Source organism: Silene latifolia, chromosome 8 (assembly GCF_048544455.1).
Source record: "Silene latifolia isolate original U9 population chromosome 8, ASM4854445v1, whole genome shotgun sequence".
NCBI classification, from domain to species: Eukaryota; Viridiplantae; Streptophyta; class Magnoliopsida; order Caryophyllales; family Caryophyllaceae; genus Silene; species Silene latifolia.
Window position 1 is genome coordinate 48,727,681 of NC_133533.1, and position 12,297 is coordinate 48,739,977.

Below are 12,297 nucleotides of genomic sequence, written 5' to 3' on the forward strand. Positions count from 1 at the left end.
AACATGGAAAGGAAATGCAAACTAAAAGAGAAAGGGAGTAAATACGGAAAGCTCACAAGATTGCGCGAATAAGGGACCTCCCCAAACCAGCCGACAACGTGGGAGGTCGCTAAATAGCCCAGAACATCGTCACAGGAAGCAAATCCAAGCAAAAACACTCGATAGTACTCGATCGAGAGGATTTAGTGGTCGATCGAGTGAACTGGGCATCTTGAACTGCTCGATCGAGGAAGAATAACGGTCGATCGAGTGGTTTTACTTGGCAGGTACTCGATCGAGTAGAATATATACTCGATCGTGTGAAATATGCAGCAAAAGTTCTCGATCGAGTACAAAAAGTACTCAATCGAGCCATCCTCAGTGTATTCCTGCAAAGACGCAATAAAACAGCCCGCAAAACTAACAAAGCAAGCATAACTGATATAGTCTATGGTACGGAGACCAATTATTACAACGCAAAACTGAAATGAAATGTAATGTTTGAAAAACAACTGAAAATAAAATCTCTGGGTTGCCTCCCGACCCCCGGGTAGCACTAGTTTCAGACAGGTCCCAGCTCGACCTTCTTTTCTTTAACAGCTGCTCCAGTCAGTCAGAATCAAAACAACTCAAAGCTCTTAACAGTAGATCATGTAACTGCGCATGTGCTACACAAGAGCATAAGTAGCACCAAAGTATAATAGCAACATAGGAAAATAACATGTATAAACGTTTAAGTCTGACAAATTTCCTATGAGAACTCCTAAATATGTCAACAAAATAAAGGAGCTCGGGAGCAATTAGTAACAATCTAGGGTGCCGATTCAGGTTGACAAATTTCTGACGACAAGTACGGTGAAAAACTGTTAACTTAATCGTCCAGCTAGGAGGGGGTATAGTATTAAAATACGAAGCACGAGTCAAATGAGGCAATGTACTATTTAAAGAAACAATAATATAATTATCGTCAACTACCTCGGTGTGGTCGCTCTCAATGATTGAATCATTGACAAAGGAAGATATAACCTCTTCCGCGCTAGGAACAATCACCGACTCAACTGTCTTCTCATCACCTTCCTTAGCGGAATCCGTCCCGTAAATCGCAGCCTCAAGCGCATCCAGCTCGGCCTTGGAAAGGGGAGATTCACCGTAACCATTATCTTTAGCAAAATCGTCATCTAGAACAAACCCACATGACGTTTTATTGCTCACACTGGCCAAATCAGTCGATCGAGTAGAAATGTTACTCGATCGAAGACTCTCCTCTTGATTTTCACTCGATCGAGTGCATGAAACAGCTCGATCGAGTAGTTCCTCTAAGCAGCAGTTCGATCGAGTGGAATAAAGTGTTCGTGTAGATACCTCATTTCTGCACCTCCCGCAAACCACCCGGTGATGATTGGGCCGCATGTTTGCTACGCGGAATGATTTGTGACAGTTCATAAGTTTATCGTCAAGTGATTGCTCAAATACTAATGTCTACCTCTTAGTTGTCATCTACGTGCCGATACGGTCGTTTTGACAGTAATTAGAGTACATTTGGAGTCCGGGCCTAAAACCGTCTTCATTTTCTGATAACTATTAAATCCCGAGTCAGAATGTTCTGGAATGTTCCAGATATTTCTATTCCATATTTTATAAATATTTCACAATCTTTATCCTTTGGTAAACAATTTCCCGTAATATTCACATAAGATATTAAGGAAAACCAAATTATTCCGTCCTACCATAACTTAAACATGGAAATCTTTCTTCCGTAGGAGGAAACCCCTTGGGAACAGACGCAGCAGGTGCTGCGCCTCTTCCAAGAGACGCAGTGGCAGCTGCGCCTCTTCCCAGGTCCTTTTCTGCGTAATTTTCGTATCTTTTTCATATCTTTCTGAGATTCACTTCCAAAGACTCTCTGAAACCCTAATTCCTTCACGTGATTAGTATAAATAGGAGCCTTCGCTCCTCATATTTCTCACGCGAGTGTCCGCCCTTCTCTTCTCCCTTTGCATTCTAGACCTTTGTTCTTACTTTTTGGCGTCTACGTGCTTGAACATTCGACCACGTAAGCTCGGATCTTTCTGAGTACCAGCCTCGTTTGCATGACCGACCAATTTGACCAACTCCACAATAATCAACTTAATTAATCTAATCGTTTTCCTCTTATGAGGGCACTTTCATATTTGCATTATAGTTCGAGTCGAGCATCGCTAATCGATATCTTAGTTCATCTCGTTTCGTCAAACATGTAAGTCTGAGGGTGTATAAATCTCTCTTTTTATTATTGTTATTTACCTTTTTGTATCACAAATGTAAGGTTTATATCGAAAATACCTTTTAAAACCGGTTTCTAAAATCGTGCTTTAAAACCTCTTTTTACGGATTTCCAGAAGACAGACCGTCGAGAAAGGACGCAGCAACTGCTGCGCCTCTTCGAAGGAGCGCAGTTCCTGCTGCGCCTCTTCATAAGGCTGCCGCAGTTCCTGCTTCCTTTCTTCTTCCTTCGTCCTCTGTGATTCGTTTTCTTCATTTGTTTTCATTTATTTTTATTAATTCTTCGATACAACATATTAATCTCACATGTATATTATTTATTATTCATTCACATGTTTAATTCGTCATTAAATTCGACTTAATTCCCTTATAATCTCATATTTGCGGGTTTTCGTCATCAAATTCAATCCGGGTTATAGAAATTCGATTTGTTCGTATTGAGTTTCTGTAATTCACTTCTTTGATATATTTCCGTCTGTCTATTGTCATATTCATCGCATTTTCATCATAAATTTGTCATCAATCCATCATGTTTAGTTTATTTCATTCACTCATGTCACTAATCAATCATTCGTTCATGTAATTCATTAGTAATATTCAGTCTCATCCATGTTTTATTGCTTTTATGACTCATTCATATGTAATTAACCTATTAAATCACTTTCATCCGAGTAAATATCGTAATCAATCATTAAATTAACCCAATTAACATTAACGATTTGCAGTTCCGGCTTCACAGCCAGAACTCACCCTTGGAACAGACGCAGCAACTGCTGCGCCTCTTCTAGAGGGCGCAGTCCTGCTGCGCCTGTTCCAGGATGAGTTCTGTCTCTGAACTCCGTTGTTGCTTGACCTAGTTTAATTAGCTTACGTATAATCAAATATTATCCGTATTATCACCTTCTGACTTGTTCGTTAATTCTTTCTTTTATTCTTTTTCTCAAATTATCCGTTTTAAAGGTATTTTCGACATAAATCACCTAATCCGTTGTAATTATTGTAATTTTCGTCTTCGTAATTTTCTTATTGTATTTATCATATTTTTTGTATCATTCGTGTGTTTTCACATGTAATTGAACATTAAATCCTACTTCGACCCAATTGTTTGCTAATTACGTGTCAACCGACTTAGCCTAATTCTCACATGTTAGGATTAAAACTTGGATGTTGCATTGCATGCATATAATCGACCATATATCAAGTACGAATAACTTCCCTAATCATTAGTAGAGGCCGCTATCGAGACTGGCGGGATTAGGTGTTCGATCAAAAGAGCTTCCTAATACGTACCCTCACCCCTTACTCCAGATCTCTGTGAACATCCGTGTTCATTGGCATCCACGAGAGTCATTCTAGACATAGAATGCTAAGGGTAACGATTGCTTGGTGTTCATGTCTTTACTTTGTGTCTTGACATGGCACGAGGTATTCGAACGGTTCCAATTTCCCAAAAAAATTGGTGGCGACTCCAACAAAAATGCAAACGCTTGTTCTCTTCCTCCCAAGCGCCCCCGTGGGCCCCCCGCTGTCCACAGTTTGTCGACTCCGCTGGGAATAATACACTTACGTGTAGCCAAGGGTGAAACTTGAACAAGGTTAGGGAATAGTTTGTACAAGACAATTGTCGGTTTTCATAACTCGGTCTTCCTAGATCGTTTATTCGGCCTTCCTAGGCCCAACCCAACCCATTCGACCAATCGTCCCGCCTAAACGGTCCTAATTCTTATTTTGGCCTAAGGATGGATAGCGATTGACGTCATCCCTACCATGATTCTTACTCTTGTTTGTATCAAGGGCCTTCACTACTTGAGGAAATGGACTAGGAATCAGCCTTACTCTTGTTTGGTACGAGCCTCTCCACAGACTTCGGGTTTGATGGTTCGGTATGGCAACCCACCCTTTAAACCAAAACCCCTTTTAAATGCACTCAGCATCCCGTTATAATGCTTGTATAAATGTTTGTACCTTACGTGATCACCATTTCTAAACAAAACCATGACGATTTTTGTAAAAATCAAAATCCTTCTTTTAATCAAAATTTCGAAAAAGGCCATTTGATTAGCGCAAAATGTGGGAAATAATCTGTATAGTTCCCCTTAATTTAGAAGGATTATAACGATTTAATAAAGATGATCTAAGGTCATAAAATAAAATACATAAACATCAGTAAAAAGATTTAGAATTAACCTCCGGTCCTAGCAAATATGGCCAAAGAACAATAGCAAAGTAGGTATTCGCCTATTGGTTGCACCCAAGACGATCTGAGATATGCCCTTTGATTATGCTAGAAATCAATCTAAAATTTTCTGTAAAATTTAATTGTCTTTTGTGTTCTTGTGATGAGAAAGAGAGGCTAGGTCAGAAAAAACATTAGGGTAGAAATAATTCTCTACCTTTCTTTTATACAGATCGAAACTTGAAGTCAATTAGGAAAAGAAAACCTTTCCCTAATTTCGGCCAAGTGAACCGAAATAAGGAATAAAATTTCCTTATTTTTGGTCTTTCCAAAAATATACAAAGTGTATTAAATTGTCATCTAGTGAGGATCGAACCCATGACCTCTTGGCTTGTGTACCCTCACTATTACCACTATGACACATTCAACTTGTTGATATTAAATACAACTGATCATATTTAATTACGAATTAACAGATTAATTCGTCCAAACTAACCTTATATATATTTAATTAAATATAACTTATTATATTTAATTTACGAATTGACAGTTAATTCGTCTCAACTTAATATTATTTAATTTTCATTAAATAATTATCTCATCAACACATTGACTAACTTTTTAGTCATTTTGGGCATCAATGTAATTATATTTCTATAACCACATTTCTCAAATACGTCCTATAGGTGTGACCTTTAGGGACCAGTTGATCACCGCCATCTGTATGATAATAACGTCAAACTCTCTAGCAAGCCAACCGTTATTAGGTAAACGTTAATCAACTGATTAAATATACGAAGTATACCCTTGTGAACCTGTAAGAGAATTACAAATGTTATCTCACTAATTTGTGGAGGACACAAGCTCCAACAAACTCCCACTTGTCCTCACAAGTGTATGTGCGATAACCGATTCTCATATCCTTTAAAATTTCTCCCACTCAATGTAAAACAATTTGCAAATCCGAATTCACAAAGGTCGTATTTTACAAGCGATCAGTATCAAGAGTGGTTTTCCCGACTAGAGAGTAACTTAACTGATAAACGAATCAACATTCGAGCATGGTCATGCATTTCAGTTACAACTCCTCGAGTGGCCCTAAGAAATAACTATATCTGATAAGGGATGGATATTTTCCTCAACTCGAATCTTGCAGACGTAAGCACAGTATGAAATGACCCAGAAAAAATCTACTTAGCCCTAGTTACGGTAGACCGTGAGAAAGAAACCAAAGTCACCCAAAAACTGCCTTAATCTCAAGAGACAGTTGATAGTCAAAAGAATCGACTCTAGGAACACAATGGATGTCCTATCCACGACCTGGCACCAAATGTTATTAAACATTTAGGACTCCATTACGTTGTCACAAAAAGTTGTCCTACGAGGTATCGTCATAATCTCGTATCTGTGATCGATCAGTCAACCGTTTGACTTATGGCTCGTTGAACCCACCCTCAATCGACTGCACAATATAATAGCCGGGAGTTATCAGCTCACTTTGGCGATTACGGACCAAAACAAATATAATGTAATTCAGTTCACTTTGTGACGTTCAATGTTGTCAGTACAATCCACATGAAAAACAAAATATTATATATATAAAACGATGAAGTTATAAATAATATATGGAAAAAGATAATGTATCAAATCCATAATCAAGTACTACAACTCTGGAACATGTTTAATTCCCATGGAATTAACATGCCCTACATGCTTATCATAATTCAACGGTTTGGTGAGAGGATCCGCGATGTTATCATCCGTCGCAATCTTGTCAATCACTATCTCTTCTTGCTCCACGTAATCACGGATCAGGTGAGCCTTCCGAAGTACATGTCTAGATTTGTTGCTAGACTTTTGCTCCTTAGCCTAGAAGATGACACCTCTATTGTCACAATAGATGGTGATCGGGTCATTCAACTAGGAACTACCAAAAGCCCTTGTAAGAATTGACGCATCCATATCGCTTCCTTTGCTGCCTCCGAAGCGGCATAGTACTCGGATTCAGTAGTAGAATCTGCTACAACACTCTGTTTGGAACTCTTCCAGCTGACCGCAGCACCATTAAGAGTGAAGACGAACCCAGACTGAGATTTTGAATCATCTCGATCCATTTGGAAGTTAACATCTGCGTAACCGGTTGCGCATAGCTTAGTATCGCCTCCATAAGTCAATACCCAATCCTTAGTCCTCCGTAGGTATTTGAGGATATTTTTGACTGCTATCCAGTGTGTTTCACCTGGAGTCTTTTGGTACCGACTCGTCATACTCAATGCATATGCCACGTCTGGACGTGTGCATATCATGGCATACATGATCGATCCTATTGCAGAAGCATAAGGAACACGACTCATGCGCTCAATTCCTTCAGGCGTCGTGGGTGACTGAGACTTGCTCAACTGCATCCCAGTCGTCATAGGAAGGTTCCCCTTCTTGGAGTTGGTCATGATGAACCTCTCAAGAACCTTATCTAGATAAGACTCCTGACTAAGTGATAACGTCCGTCGTGATCTATCTCGGTAGATACGGATTCCCAAAATACGCTGTGCCTCACCCAGATCTTTCATCTGGAAATGGTTCTTCAACCATTCTTTAACCGAAGAAAGGAGAGGAATGTCATTCCCAATCAAGAGTATGTCATCGACATACAATATCAAGAATACAATCTTGCTCCCACTCGACTTGATATATAAGCATGGTTCTTCGACCGATCGAGTGAAACCATACTCTTTTATCACTTGGTCGAAACGATGATTCCAACTCCGAGAAGCTTGCTTAAGTCCATAAATGGAACGCTTAAGCTTGCATACTTTCTTAGGATGTTTAGGATCTATGAAACCTTCGGGTTGCACCATGTACAACTCTTCCTCCAAATAACCGTTTAAGAAGGCGGTTTTTACATCCATTTGCCAAATCTCATAATCATGAAATGCGGCAATCGCTAAGATTATCCGAATGGAACGTAGCATGACTACAGGTGTAAAAATCTCATCATAATGCAATCCTTGTACTTGAGTGAAACCTTTTGCCATAAGTCGTGCCTTATAGATATCTGGTTGCGCGTCTACAGAACGCTTTATTTTGTAAAGCCATTTGCACTGTAGAGGTTTTACCTTATTAGGTAAATCAACTAGATCCCATACGTTATTCTCATACATGGATTCCATATCGGATTGCATGGCTTCGAGCCATAGCTTTGAGTCGGAACAGGCCATAGCACCTTTATAGGTTGCGGGTTCATTACTTTCTAGAAGTAAAACTTCATTCTCCTCGACCATACCAACGTATATGTCCGGAGGATGAGAGTCTCTACCCGACCTCCTAGGTTCCTCAGGAATATTAACCGCATCATCAGTTGGAGGTACAACTTCCTCCATCTGTTCCTCGGTTGTTGGTTATGGAATCTCCGACAGCTCGAAGGTTCTATTACTCATCTTGTTCTCGAGAAATTCTTTCTCTAAGAACGTCGCACTAGCCGCAACAAAAACTCGATGTTCGGTAGGCGAATAGAAGTAATGACCAAATGTTCCTTTTGGATAACCTATAAAGTATGTCTTGACCGATCACGGGCCGAGCTTATCCTCGTGTCTCCACTTGACATAAGCCTCGCAGCCCCAAACCCGAATAAAGGACAAGTTGGGGACCGTTCCCTTCCACATTTCATATGGAGTCTTGTCGATAGCTTTAGACGGACTTCGGTTAAGTATAAGAGCAGCTGACAAAAGAGCATAACCCCATAATGAATCAGGCACTACGGTGTGACTCATCATGGATCGAACCATATCAAGTAAGGTTCGATTTCTCCGTTCGGACACACCATTCAATTGAGGTGTTCCAGGTGGAGTTAACTGCAAAATCATTCCATAGTCTTTCAGGTGTTGATCAAACTCATTTGAAAGATATTCGCCACCCCGATCTGAACGGAGTGCTTTAATCTTTCTACCCAGTTGGTTCTGTACCCTATTCTGGTATTTCTTGAATTTCTCAAAGGACTCACTTTTATGCTTCATTAAGTAGACATATCCGTATCTACTCAAATCGTCCGTGAAAGTGATAAAATATCTATAGCCATCTCTAACGGTAATTGACATAGGTCCACATACGTCCGTATGTATGAGTCCTAATAGGTCACTAGCACGCATTCCAACACCTTTGATGGAAATTCGAGTCATCTTGCCAATGAGACATGATTCACACGTGCCATATGCAGAAAATCCGAATGAGGGAATAGTCCCATTATCGACGAGTTTCTTTACGCGTTTCTCATTTATGTGTCCCATTCGACAATGCCATAGATAGGTTTGATCTTTGTCACCAACCTTTAATTTCTTATTATTCATGTGTAATACTTCCCTAGTTTGATCTAAGATATAAATTCGATTCATGGAAACTGCTTTGCCATAAATCATTTCATTAAAAGAGAAAATACAACTATTATCCTTTATTGAAAATGTAAAACCGTCTTTAGCAAGTACGGAAACAGAAATAATGTTCTTAGATAAACTGGGTACATAGTAACAGTTATTTAAAGATAACTCAAAACCACTAGGAAGTTGGATTACATATGTTCCTTTCGAGGCAGCAACTACTCGTGCTCCATTCCCGACTCGCAGGTCCACACCACCTTTTTCGAGAGGTATGATGTTCTTTAGGCCCTGCAAATGATTACACAGATGAGAACCACAACCAGTATCTAGTACCCAAGTTCCGAAACTTGCATGGTTAATCTCAATCATATGAATATAAGATGACATACCAACAGGAACGACGCGGCCTGCCTTGATGTCCTCACGGTAGACGGGACAGGTCCTCCTCCAATGTCCAGTCTTGTGACAATGGTGGCACTCTATGTCACCGCCCTTGCTCTTTGTCTTGCCCTCTGAGCCACTAGTCTCACCAGGCGCACTCTTACCGTTTCCTGGCTTCTTAAACTTTGGCTTACCTACAACTAGGTCGCCATGAGCCTTCTCCTTACCTTTACTCTTGTTGTGAATCGTGAGAACATCCTGCTTCATGCTCCCACTCAATTTCATATCCTTCTCGGTCTGTACGAGAAGGGAGTGTAGCTCATGAGGACTCTTTTTCAAGTCATTCATGTAGTAGTTCGCCCTGAAAAGGGCAAAACCATCGTGAAGAGAATGAAGCATTCGGTCAATGACAATGCTCTCACTGATTCTACAATTCAGTGACTCCAGTTTCTCGACATTCTCAATCATGTGAAGAATGTGTGGGCTAACCGGTTGGCCCTTCTGGAGTTTCGCATCAAAGAAGCGACAGGTATGCTCATATGTAACGATTCTCGGTGCCTTTGAGAACTCGTTAGTGAGCGTGGTGAAAATCTTGTTTGCACCTTGGGCAATGAAGCGTCTCTGCAAATTGGTTTCCATTGCAAAGATGAGTACATTCTTTATCGCACCCGCTTCCATAACGAAGTCACTATAAGAGAATGACTCGTCGGCTCCTGCATTTGGGCCTGGTTGACCCAGGTATTGGCTCGATTAAATACCTGAGCTTACCGTCGCGAATGTGGCGCATTTCGATAGTGCCGCCTCCCAGTCCGCAAAATTGGACCCATCATTCTTCAGTCGAGTGGACTGATTCATTTGGTCCATGAACATTTTTAGCCAGGACGAACGATCTAGTGTGGCACTAGGCATTGGGATTGCGTTATTTCCAGCCATTTGTTGTAACAAAGATTATTGATAATAAGCGTGTTCTACACTGCGAAAGAAGAATAAAATAATAAGCATGCATCGTTTTTATTTTAAGTCTAATGAACTAATGTCATAACGCGAAGACTCAAAAACATTTATACAATTGACCTCCCTCAAGAATTATATAAATGACCCCAAGACTCAATTCTCTCAAATTGATAAGCTAACTTTGTTAGCTAATTCTACCGTTAGAATTCCCGGTCGATAAATTTACTCAAATTCTATCTTTAGTCCATCATAATCACGAGAAACTCTTTGGACTATGATGTTGAGGTAAACTAAGTCAACACAACTACTTACCCAACGTAGAAGGGGTCATATTAGGCCTACCGACGAAGAAGGGACTCATAGATGTTTGCCCTTATAAAGATTAATCTCAATTTCCGTTTTAGAGGAAGATCCCATCACTATTTTTAATTCATTTTAAGTGAATGATTTAAACTAAAGTGATGGCTTATAGACTGTGACATCTGCATGTCCATGAAAACTAACAAACAACTATATGAGTCAATTTTCATGCATTTTAGTAGTAGGTGGTTTGGTTTTAGGCGGAATATGATGCAATTACTAGCATGTGAAAGAAAAGCAATAAAATGAAAAACGTAAAAAAAAACAGTAAAAGTCCTAGTGTGGTCTATCCAATCAAAATGAACAATAAATACAAGTTTGGAATCCATCCTTGGACCCGAGAAGCTTGTCTTGATGTTCCATCTTGATCCATGTAGCGGGAGTGAGCTTGAATCTTCATCTTTAGTCTTCTTTGAAATTACAATAATTAAAATTACATAATTGACCTATTAATTACATTCTAATTTCAAAACCCAAAACTAAAATAAAGGAGATTCGAGATCTCATAATTACATAAAAATTATGTTTCCTTCATTACGAAAACATAATTGACTAAGGCCACACTAAGTAATACAAATTACAACCGATTGCAAAATTAAATACGTAAATAAAATTCATTCATTCGATTCATTCAACATAATTAAAAGCATCAACTAAAATAAATTAAACATACATAATACAATAAATTAATTATGTTGATTAATTTATCCAAACCACCTATTTAAATTAAATTAAGTGACAATTCCGCAATTTAATCACATTAATTCATACATAATCCATATTAAACTTGTAATATGAATTCTATCCGTCAAAATTTTAAAATGCTTTAAAATAACTCGGTATCAATAAATTGTGAACCGATTCACAATAACTAATTGGCCAAAATAAAAAAACAAAATCCAATTTTTTTTTTTTAAATTGGTCACGTCAAAAAAAAAAAAAATTTTTTTTTTTTTTTTTTTTATGTTTCAGCTGCACGGCTGAATATTTTAAAAAAACCTTTTCCTATTTTAATTTGGTAAATAGGAAAAACAAAGAAAACTTTCCATAATTTTTTCTTTTCTATTTCGGTAAAAAGGCAAATAAAAATTTCCTATTCTTTTTTTTTTCTTCTCTCTCGGTTTACCAAAAAAAACAAAACAATTTTTTTTTATACGGTAAACCCTAAAAAAAACGCCCTTCCCCCTTTTTTTTTCTCTTTTGCGGCACTTATGCCCTAATTCAAAGATATGATGAAAAAGTTTAAGTTGCTATTAGGACATGATTTAGCATATACATTAACAAACATGATTAATCGTATATGCTAAACCAATATAGCAAAAACGAATTCTTATATCAATGACATGATGATACTATATGTAATTTAACTTAATCTGCATTAAATCAAAATCTACCAAATTCTTCATATGATAATTTTAACCGATTAAAAGAATGATATGATCTATAGAAATTGGTTATATATCATCAAACAAAAGGAAAAACGGAAAAAGGAGAAAGAAAAAAAACAGGCCGAAAAAAACAAAACCCTAATTTTTTTTTCGAAAATCAGGTTATTGTTTACATACAATTTTTATGAAAAACATCAAGATTAAAATCGTAGCCTAGTGCTCTGATACCACTTGTGGGAAATAATCTGTATACTTCCCCTTAATTTAGAAGGATTATAACGATTTAATAAAGATGATCTAAGGTCATAAAATAAAATACATAAACATCAGTAAAAAGATTTAGAATTAACCTCCGGTCCTAGCAAATATGGCCTAAGAACAATACCAAAGTAGGTATTCGCCTATTGGTTGCACCCAAGATGATCTGAGA